This window comes from Artibeus jamaicensis, unplaced genomic scaffold, assembly GCF_021234435.1.
Source record: "Artibeus jamaicensis isolate MK-2021 breed Jamaican fruit bat unplaced genomic scaffold, CSHL_Jam_final scaffold_461, whole genome shotgun sequence".
Taxonomy (NCBI): domain Eukaryota; kingdom Metazoa; phylum Chordata; class Mammalia; order Chiroptera; family Phyllostomidae; genus Artibeus; species Artibeus jamaicensis.
Window position 1 is genome coordinate 9,061,161 of NW_026522045.1, and position 12,163 is coordinate 9,073,323.

At 37.4% G+C, this 12,163-nt stretch overlaps 1 pseudogene; it reads left to right on the forward strand.

Annotated features, from left to right (window-relative positions):
- The first annotated feature begins 5,780 nt into the window (after window positions 1-5,780).
- On the forward strand, window positions 5,781-6,331 carry LOC119065179 (COMM domain-containing protein 3-like; annotated as a pseudogene).
- Window positions 6,332-12,163: the final 5,832 nt, after the last annotated feature.

Genomic DNA, 12,163 nt, shown 5'->3' on the forward strand with positions numbered 1-12,163 from the left:
GCTTCTTTTTTCTCTCTTAATCCCATAATACCTAAATTAATTTCAGCTCATTTGTTGTTGATAGTACAGTGCTGGATATTTCTCTCCAATTTGACTCCTATATTTTTGTTAATTATTTACTATCTTTCACCCTTTTTTCTTTCTCTCACTTGATTTTATTTTCTATTATTTTAATTTCTATTTAAATCTAATATTATACACTTTCCTTCCAATACTCCATTCCGCATTCTACATTCCCTTTTTATTCATGATGTAAATTTTACCTTCTCTCTTTTGCTTGCTCCAACTCCTAACTCTTAGTGCTCCTCCTTCTACCCTCTGAAAATCATTTTTCTTTCAGTAGGTTATTGCATATCTACTCTCCTTTCTTAAAATAGTCTTAATCTCTTTACACTCTTATTAATACTTGTTCATTTACTATCAATAGTGGGATTCTTGGAGGAGTTATTCTTGCAGGTGTGGGTTTGTTTCCTGGGCTTTGTGGTTTTGTTCTGGTAGCACCTGCAGAACAGCACACAAGATGTGCTGGGCACAGTAAATTTCAGGCAACCAGCTGAAGGGAAGGATCCACAAAAGACAGACCCAACAACAACCAAAACCCAATTATATCCAGAGAACCAGCATAAACAACATAAAGGGTATCCCAAGAACATCAAGTTCAGGTGGTCAAGGAGACTGCACCACTGAATGTCAAAGGCCTCCTACCATAGAAGCTCACACCACAAAGTCAGGAACTCAAAACAGATCAATTTAAGAAGCAGAAGCAAACAAGAAGAGTCTCACAAATAATGGGAAAACAAAGAAACAAGTCCCAATTGAAAGAAAAGGAGGAATCCTCAGAAAGAATGCTAAATGAAAGAGAGGCAAGTCAACTATCAGATATTGAGTTCAAAGTAATTGTTTTAAGGAAGCTCAGTGAGCTCACTGAGAATTACCAAAAACTATAGGAAAACTATGAGGAACTTACTGCAAACTATATCAGCATTAAAAAGGACATAGAAACAATCAACAAGGGCCAAGAAGAAATAAAGAATGCAATTTCTGAATTGAAGAACACAGTAGAAGCAGTCAAGAGCAGGGTAAACAAAGCACAGGATTAAATCAGTGAGCTGGAAGATAAGGTGTGGGGGCGACTTTCCTTGCAAGTCCCCCCAGCTGCCACGGATGAGAGTAATCATGACTGAGACATGATGTGATCTGTTTGGGGAGGAGAAGTGGCCAGTTTCTCAGGGGAAAAAGGCATTGAGCTCCCTCCTCCAGGGGCTTTTATTGGGTTGTAATACACAGGCATACAGGGCAGCAAGGATCAAATAGTAGATAACATTTCAAAGAAATATGAGGGCTTATTATGAGTCAGAGTCTGTCAGGAACAGAGTTTTAGGGTTTCTTGCTCAAACCCTTAACATATGAATGAAAGCACTCTTAGCAAAGCAGATTTCACAGGTTTATCAGGAAGTCTTTGTGATGCCATATTTTCCCCAGGACACAGTCTAGCAAGACAAGGAGCTGCACCCCTCCCCAACAGGTATTCAGGCTTAAGGGGATTAGAGCCAGGAAGCACTTTTCCCAGAGAACATGGGGACTCAGGCATTGTCAAAGCTGAGGGGCAAGAGTCCATTGCTCCATCTTTGTTGCAGCCCCTGGAGTCCTTCCATGAAGGCCTCCCAAGTGATTGAGTCTGGCTTAGGCTGCCTCCACACTGTGAGGGGTCTTACCCATCATTGATGTCCAACCAAGCTTTGGGGGCAGGGAGAGTAATCTGAGGCAGCATTTGCTATCAGAGACAAGCTGTCTCCTGCAGCTCACATTCCAGAGTTCGTTCCTCACCCTTAGCCACAAGGGGTCGAGATACAATTCCTAGAACCAGGCAGAGTGGTCTACAACAACAAGGTAGAAAAAAATCACAAAAAAGCAAGAAAAGGGAAAAAAGATTCAGAAAGAATAAAGAGGGGTTAAGGTAAATGCAGGGCAACATGAAATGAAATAATATCCATATAGTAGGGATACCAGAAGGAGGAGAAGAGGAGCAATGAATAGAAAACCTGTTTGAAAAAGTAATGGTGGAAAACTTCCTTAATTTGATGAGAGAAAAAGCCATGCAATTCCAGGATGGAGACAGAGTCCAAATCAAGAGGAACCCAAAGAGGCTCACTGCAAGAAATATCATAATTAAAATTGCAAAATTCAGAGGCAAAGAGGGATCTTAAAGGCAGCAAGAGAGAAATAAAAAGTAACATGCAAGGGAACCATAATGAGGCTAGCAGCTGACTTCTCAACAAAAACATTACAAACCAGAAGGGAATGGCAAGAAATATTCCAAGTAATGAACAGCAAAGGCCTGCAACCAAGACTACTCCACCAAGCATGGCTCTCAATTAAAATGGAAAGTGCAATGAGGAGTTTCCTAAACAAAATAAAAGACTAAAAGAATATACCTCCACCAAATCAGCATTTTAAGATATGCTAAAGGGACTGCTTTAATAAGAGGAAGAAAAACAGTGAGAGAGAGAGAGAGAGAGAGAGAAAGGAACATAAGTACAAAGGGAGTAAAATGGCAATGAGTGAATAACTATCAATAATAACTTTAAGTGTTGATGGATTAAATGTTCCACTCAAAAGACATAGGGTAGCTGAATGTATAAGAAAACATGACCTGCATATATGCTGCCTACAAGAGACCACCTCAGAACAAAAGACCTACATAGCCTGAAAGTGAGGGGTTGGAAAAAATACTCCAAGAAAATGGACCATTAAAAAAGCCAGGGTAGCAATACTTATGTCTGACAAAATAGACTTTAAAACAAAGGCCATAGAAAGAGATCCAGAAGGACAAGTCATAATACTCAGCAGAAGAATCCATCAAGTAGACATAAATACTGTAAACATATATGCACCCAACATAGGAATGCCCAAATATGTGATGAAATTCTTGCAGGACTTCAAGAAAGATATAGACAGCAACACAATTATAGTAGGGGATATTAACACCCCACTGTCAACAATGGATAGATCTTCCGAACAAAATATCAACAAGGATATTGTGGAACTGAATGATGCATTAAATCAAATGGACTTTATATATATATATATATATATATATATATATATATATATATATATATATAATCTTTCATCCCAAAGAAGCAAAATACACATTTTTTTCATATGTACCTGGAACATTTTCAAAGGTAGACCACATGATAAGACACAAAACCAGCTTCAACAAATTCAGGAAAATTGAAATCATATCAAGCATTTTCTCTGATCACAGGGGACTGAAATTAGAAACCAACCTCAAGGAGAAAAACTCCAAACTCTCAAACACATGGAGATTGAATGCCATGCTATTAAACAATCAATGGGTTAAGAATGAGATCAAGGAAGAAATAAAAATGTTTCTGGAAACAAATGAAAATGAACTCTCAGCAGTTCAAAACCTATGGGACACAGCAAACCCAGTATTCAGAGGGGAGTTCATAGCAATACATGCCTACCTAAAAAAGATAGAAACATTTCAAATAAACAACCTAACACTATATCTACAAGACCTGGAAGAAAAACAACAAACAAAGCCCAGAGTGAGTAGAAGGAAAGAAATAATCAATATCAGAGCAGAATTAAGTGACATAGAGATTAAAAGAACAATTCTAAGGATCAATAAATCCAGGAGCTGGTTCTTTGAAAAGATAAACAAAATCGACAAGCCTTTAAGCAAGCTCATCAAGAAAAGAAGAGAGAGGACCCAAATAAATAAAATCAGAAGTGAAAGAAGAGAAATTACAACTGATACCGCAGAAATACAAAGGATTTTAAGAAATTACTATGCAGAACTATATGCCAAGAAAATTGAAAACCTAAATGAAATGGACAAATTTCTATAAAAATATAATATTCCAAAACTCAATGAAGAAGAAGCAGAAAGCCTGAACAAACCAATAACAGCTGATGAAATTGACACAGTAATTAAAAAGCTTGTGAGACCTGGCTGGTGTAGCTCAGTAGATTGAGTGTGGGCCTGCGAACCACACAATTATGGTTCGATTCCCAGTCAGGATACATACCTGGGTTGCAGGCCAGTTCCCAGCAGGGGACTCACGAGAGGCAACCATACATTGATATCTCTCTCCCTCTCTCCTTCCCTTCCTCTCTAAAGATAAATAAATAAAATCTTTAAAAAATAAAAATAAAATTATTTTAAAAAACAGAAAAAAAATCTCACCTAAACCTTAAAAAAAAAAAAAAAGCTTCTGATACACAAAAGCCCTGGACCAGACAGTTTCGCGGGATAATTTTAAAAAAACATTTAAGGAAGAGCTAATTTCCATCCTCCATAGATTATTACCCCAAATTCAGGAAGATGGAAGACTTCCAAACTCTTTTTATGCAGCCAGCATCATCATAATCCCCCAAAACAGATAAAGGCATAACAAAGGAAGAAAACTTCAGGACAATATTCCTGACATACATAGATGCTAAAATCCTCAAGAAAATATTGGCAAACCGCATCCACCAATATGTTAAAAATACCATAGACCATGATCAAGTGGGATTCATCCCAGGGTTGCAAGGATGGTATAATATTTGAAAATCAATACTCCTAATACATCACATAAACAGAATGAAAGATGAAAATCACATGACCATATCAATAGATGAGGAAAAAGCATTTGATAAGGTACAGCACCCATTTATGATAAAAACACCCAGCAAAGTGGGAATACAGGGAGCACTCCTCATCATAATAAAGGCCATATATGAGAGACCTACAGTGAACATCATACTCAATGGACAAAAAACAAAAGCTTTCCCACTAAGATCAGGAACAAGACAAAGATGCTCAATTTCACCACTCCTATTCAACATAGTACTGGAAGTCCTAGCCACAGAAATCAGACAAGAAAAGGAAATAAAAAGCATCTAAATTGGAAAGAAGAAAGTAAAACTGTCATTGTTTGCAGATGACATGATAGTATATATAGAAAATCCTATAGATTTCATCAAAAAATGTCTGCACCTAGTAAGTGAACTTGGCAAAAGAGTGGGATACAAAGTCAATGTTCAGAAATCAAAAGCATTTTTGTACACCAACAATGAAATATCACAAACAGAAGTCAGGAAAAAAATCTTTTTTGATATAGCAACAAGAAAAATAATGTACCTAAGAATAAACCTAACCAAGGATGTAAGAAACCTGTACTCAGAAAATTACACAAAAATGAAGAAAGAAATTAAGAAAGACACAAATTAATGGAAGCATGTACCATGTTTATGGATTGGAAGAATTAATATTATCAAAATGTCCATACTAAAACAATTTATGGATTCAACAGAATTCCTATTAAAATACCAATGACATATTTCACAGATATAGATCAAACATTTCAGAAAATTTTATATGGAACCATAAAAACTCTGAATAGCTGCAGCAATTTTAAGAAAGAACAAAGTCAGAAGAATTACCAAACCTGACATCAAACTATGTTACAAGGCCACAGCAATCAGTACAGTGTGGTAGTGGCATAAGAACAGACATATATATCAGTGGAACAGAATAGAGAGCCCAGAAATAAACCCTAGTCTCTATGGTCTATTAATATTCAACAATGGGGGAAGAAACATAAAATGGAGTAAAAATAGTCCCTTCAACAAATGGTGTTGGGACATATGGACAACTACATGCAAGAAAATAAAACTGGACCACCAACTTACACCATACACAAAAATAAACTCAAGGTGGATAAAATACTTAAATATAGATTGAAGGTCACAGTGAACTCACAATGGAGCTCTTGAAGTATGTGCAGAAAGGCTTCCAGATGCTGGCCGATACTGGTTCTTTTGACTTCAACACCTTCGTGCTTCTCCTCTGGGTGGCTTTTTATTTATTTTTTTTCTGGGTGGCTTTTTAGAACCTGCTTGATGCCCAGGTGGATAAAGTCATGTTAGATTATCCAGACTTGAAACATATCAACCTAGTAGTTGTAAAACAGTCATGCAGCAGTTGCAACTTACATACTGGAAGCAGGAAAGCAAAGAGCTGAAAAATCATCTCTATGCACTTCTCTAGAAGACAGCAAATTCCACAGTGAACAGAACTATTTTGCATGGAATATCAGAATAAAAGGATTCCCTAGAAATCCTACTGGGAAGTATAGGCAGATCTCTCCCTCATATAATTGATGTGTTTTCCCATTTGGAGTATCAGATAAAGAACGCTGATTCTTGATCCCACCTAGAAATTAGTTTTAGGTGCAGCATGGGACAATTACAGGATTTAATGGGGAAACTTAAAGATGCTTCAAAAAGCCTGGAAAGAGCAACACAATTGTGACTTGGGGAAGTTAGCAATCTGCCTGGGTAGAAGACCAGGAACTCCTTACCATCAGCAGAACCATCATTTGTGTGAACTGAACATACTCCTTTTTAAAAGAAAGAAAATTCTTTTTGGATTTATGCTGTTCATAAATGTTGATGCTTTTTTTTACATTCATGAAAGAGTTAAGAGGGAAATTCTGCCTAAGCATTTGAATCTTTATTAATTGTACATCAATCAATTTTGATCATTTTTCAAGTATTACAAAGGGAAGTAGACAGTATTTACATTCTAAATTAGTAAGTTCCTGCCAAAACTAAAAAAAAAAAGTGGCTTAAATATAAATCATGATACTATAAAAGTCCTAGAGGAGAACATAGGCAGGAAAATCTCAGATATTCCACACAGCAATATTTTCACTGATATGTCCCCTAGAGCAAAGGACATAAAGGAAAGAATAAACAAATGGGATTTCATCAAAATTAAAAGCTTCTGTATGTCTAAAGAAAACCAAAATGAAAAGGGGACCAACTGTATGTCAAAATATATTTGCCAATGATATCTCAGACAAGTATTTGATCTCCAAAATATATAAGGAACTCACATGACTGCACTCCAGGAAGACAAACAATTCAATTTAAAAATGGGCAAAGGATCTGGACAGACTTTTCTGAGGACATACAGAGGCCCCAGAGACATATGAAAGGATGCTCAGCATCACTAGCCTTCAGAGAGTTGCAAATCAAGACCACAATGAGATACTACTACACACAGGTAGAATGGCCATTATAAAAAAAATCAGCAAACAACAGTTGGTGGGAATGTAGACTGGTACAACCCCTATGGAAAACAGTATGGAATTTCCTCAAAAAATTAAAAATGGAACTGCCTTTTGACCCAACAATTCCATTGCTGGGATTATATCCCAAGAATCCTGAAACACCAGTTCAAAAAACTTATGCACCCCAATGTTCTAAGCAGTATTATTTACAATAGCCAAGTGTTGGAAACAGCCCAAGTGCCTATCAGTAAATGAATGGAGCAAGAAACTGTGGTACATTTACACAATGGTGTACTACACAGCAGAAAGAAGGAACTCCTACTATTTACAACAGCATGAAACTGGAGAGTATTATGCTAAGTGAAATAGCCAGGTGGTGAAAGACAAATACCATATGTTCTTACTTACAAGTGGAATCTAATCAGCAAAACAAACATGTATGAAAAACATAAACAGAGACATAGAAATGAAGAACATACTGACAGTGAGCAAAGGGGAGGGTGAAGGGGGACAATGGGGGAAAGAAGGGGAAGAGTCAAGGAATACATATAAAGGACTCATGGACCAAGATAATGGGTAAGGGAAGATTTAATATTGAAGATGGAAGAAGGGAGGGCAGGGGGGAGTAATGGGGGATAAATGGGGATAACTGTAACTGAACAACAATAAAAATTTTAAAAAGACTCAAGTAGAAATTAAGGTTACATTAAGTGAAATAAAGAAAAATGTACAGGGGATCAACAGTGGAGATGATGAAACCAAGAATCAAATCAATGATTTGGAATATAAGGAAGGTCAAAGCATTAAGTTAGAAAAGCAAGAAGAAAAAAGAATTCAAAAAATGAGGATAGACTAAGGAGACTCTGGGACATCTCTACACATACTAACATCCAAATGATAGGGGTGCCAGAAGAAGAGGAAGAGCAAGAAATTGAAATCTTATTTGAAAAATTAATGAAATAAAACTTCCCTAATTTTGTGAAGGCTTCAGGCATACAAGTACAGAAGGCACAAAGAGACCCAAACAAGATGGACCCTAAGAGGACCATACCAAGATACATCATGATTAAAAAGCCCAAAGTTAAAGAGAATCTGCCCTGACTGCTGTGGCACAATGGATTGAATGTTGGCCTGAGAACCAAAGTGTCACCAGTTCAATTCCCAGTTGGGGCACATGCCTGTGTTGCAAGCCACACTTCCAGTGTGGGGCATGAGAGGCAAAACACACGTTGATGTTTCTTTCCCTCTCTTTCTCTCTCCCTTCCCCTCTGTCTAAAAATAAATAAATAAAATCTCTTTTAAAAAGATAAAGAGAAACTTAAAAGCAGCAAGAGGAAAGCAGATGGTTACCTACAAAAGAGTTCCCATAAGACTGTAAGCTGATTTCTCAAAAACAAAATTTGCAGGCAAGAAGAAACTGGGAAAAAGTATTCAAAGTGATGAAAAGTAAGGACCTATAATGTAGGTTGCTATACCCAGAAAAGCTATCATTTAGAATGGAAGGGCAGATAAAGTGCTTCCCAGACAAGGTAAAACTAAAGTGATTCATTATCACCAAGCCATTTTTATATGAAATGTTAGAAATAATTATATAAGAAAAGGAAGAAGATCAAAACTATGAAAATTAAAATGTTAATAAATTTACAACTATCAACAACTGAATCTAAAAGCAAACTAAGCAAGCTAACAGAATATAAACAGAATCATTGATATGGAGATCATTTGGAGGGTTATCAGTTGGGAGGGGGAAGGGAGAGAATGAGGGAAAAAGTGAAGGGATTAAGAAATACAGGTTGGTAGGTACAAAATAGGGGGATTTTAAGAACAGTACAGGAGATGGAGTAGCCAAATAACTTACATACATGGCTCATGGACAAGAACAAAGGGGGCATTGGTGGAGGAAGTAGGGGTACTGGGCATAGGGGATAAAGGGAGAAAATTGGGACAACTGTAATAGCATGATAAATAAAAATATTTTTAAAAGGGTAACGTTTATCTTAGTCTCTCTATTTATAGAACTGTTTCATAGAGATCATATATTATCACATCCTAACATTTACACTGTTTTCTTCTGGAGCTTATAGTCTGGTATTTCAGTGAGTGTGTGTGTATGTGTTATTAGATAAAAATTGTGATAGAAGAAATCATAAGGTGGTAATGGGAGGAATGAAGAGTGAGCATACCTAACCCAGACTGGGAGAATCAAAGAAGGTTTCCTGGAAGAAGTGATGCCTGAACTGAGCCATGAAAGATGAATTGGGAAGTCAAAACATTTTCTAGTGCCTAGTCAGCACCACCTAATTAGATGGTGGACCTAAAATCACTTAGTGCCTAACAGATAGTATAGACTTGATACATGATAGATATCATTATTATTACCTGCCCCTTTCAAGCAAACTTGAATGATAACTTGTGTTTGTTATGAGGAATAAATGTGATAATGTGTGTAAGGTACTTAACATAGTGTCTGGCACATAATCAGTGCACAGTAAATTGGGCAGTTTATTGTGCTGTTGTTGGTGGTTTTATTATTTTAGGTTCTGCCTCACTGAGATGGAATATCCTGCCTCTGATTTTCTGGTTTATCTGACTGCAGTTTGTCCTGTTACATTATTTCAGATATGATGTTTCCAAGCATGCTTATGCTTAGAGCTTTTACTTATAACAACTATTGGCCCATCCATTCCTACCACTATCACTGACCATGTGGTGTACTCAAGTGGTAGTCTTCAAAATCATATAGAAAATAGAGGAGTTGTTTGTAGAAGAAATGAAGCAGAACCATGGTTCTTAGAAAATACTTTCTGTGTAATAATGGGATAGTTCCTGGTTTTCAGAGCAGTACAGCTTCTATTCTGCTAAACCGAACTCAGATGGTGGAAGTCTTCCCCACCTTTTTTGGAATTTTCACTGTCTGGATCAGAGGGTAGTGTGTATGTAGACCACAACTGTGCTCCTTAGCCCAACCCCATCTCCCCACCAGAACCAGTAGACACTCCTTCCCTACTAGCAGTTGGTGGTCATTTCCCCCCTCCTCCAGTTTCCCATGCTAGTGCAACTGTTACCAGGGAGACCCAAGTCAGAGGACTCCTCCTCCTAACAAGTTCTTGCCTTGTTTGAAAGAGAAAAATTCAGACAAGAGACAAACATATATAGTGGAATGAGATAGCAATTTTATTTATGAAAACATACAAGCACGAAGCTGTAAGCAGGTACCCCGCTAATCTGAATGCCCCATATATAGAGGAAATAAACTCGTTAGTAAGTGTGTTGGTTTGTTAGTAAGATTATTCTATATGCTTGAACACCTGGCTATAAGGGGTACTCAGCTAATCTGAGTGAGTGCACAGGTTATTGGGGATCAGGGGTTACACGCCTTAGTAAGTTTCTAGGTTCCTCCTCCTCCTCTCTGTTCCAGACCCTGGGACAGTTACAAGGCTTTCTTTCCTAGCTAGTAGAGATGATACACATATAGAATTTCAAGGGCTCCTCTCCTCCTGCACTTTTGTAGTTTTGTGTTTAATGTTTGGAACACCTGGCAATCTTAATCAGACTAGGCTCAGTACTGCTGAATCAATGGGTGAAAGATGTCTCCCTTTTGTTTCTAGCCTCCTGTTTTAAGTTCTTTATTAGATTGTACTGGAAAGGGTCCCTGTTTTACTTCTCCTTTTTATTTCCCCTAACAAGCTACTTAACACAACTCTTAGTGTTGTATTTTGGGTTTCTGTTTTGAGCTTCATAGGTATTTTAATGGGCATTTGTAAATGGTGGATATCAGACATTGCTACATTGTGGCCTTACTAACCCAGAATTCCTTTGGGTATAATCTCTCCTCACTAAAGACTACAGTGAGAAGGTGCAAAAGTCCTTGGCTTTTCCATTGTCCTTTGTTATTAGCTTTGCATCCCTCTCCATCCTGGGGATCTTTTTACCAGTCATCTCATTTTACCCAATGCAGGAGTCCTATTCCTTTTTATTAGAAAAACCAATGGGAGAAAATTGAGACAACTATAATTAAACAATAAACAATGTTTAAAATTTTCAAAATAAACAAAGGAATACTTAAAAAAAAAAAAAGAAAGTCCAGTGTTGTACTTTCCTGAAGCCTTGATCTTCCCTGGAAAGAAGGAGAGTAAGGGCAGTTGGAAGCTGACCAAACTGGGGACTGGCTGCCAGGTTTTGGGGGTGAAGAAGATTGGGTAGTGGGAATGCAGCTTTCTGTTTTCTATCTTAGCCGAGAACCCAGGCACATCACAGATTGCAGGGCAGGAGGAAGGCAAACCTCTTGCAAAGATCTCTCCTAAGGCCTTCATAAAGTTTGTAGACCCCAGGCTGATTAGGGGCCCCTTACCTAATAAAATATAAAAATGGCTTGTGTTGTTGCTCTTTTTTCATATTCTTCCTGAGGTGTATCTCCCTTCTTATATTAGCTTTCAAAAATCTTGATAATGTGCACTCAGATTGATCTATTCACCCTCCTTTCCACTCCTTGAAGCATTTTTATTTATCTTTCCATAATCTCTGGAATTCTGGACTTGGTTTATCTATCTTTTTGTCACTACTCCAGTATGTTGCCATACAGATAGCCTCCAACTTGTACACAGGGTGAGATCTCAAAGTTAATTCTGAAGTTAATTGTTTGGAAGGTGACATGTATTTTTCCATAAGAGAAACAAACTGTTATAAATGACCATTGTATTTCCAGACAAGTCCACAAAAGATTGCTTTTAGCAATGTACTAGAACTGTGGTTCAGTTCCAATGAAAAAGTAAAAATTTTACCAATTCAGCAAAAACCAGAAGATGGACCAATGAAATAAGAAATACTTTAGCTTGACTACTGGTTGGTCCTGGAATCAAGGAGGTGGAATTGGATGAGGTAGATGGGGACTTTTATGGAGTTTGGAAGGCTGGAGAGGGTCATAACGCTAATTCTTAATTATTTCTAACTTTACTTCAAAACTTATGGCTTTCATTAATAATGACTACTATATACTGAGCACCTACTCTGTGTCAGGCAATGTACCAGGCAGTTGACACACCTGCTTATTATTTTACCCTCAGAACAGC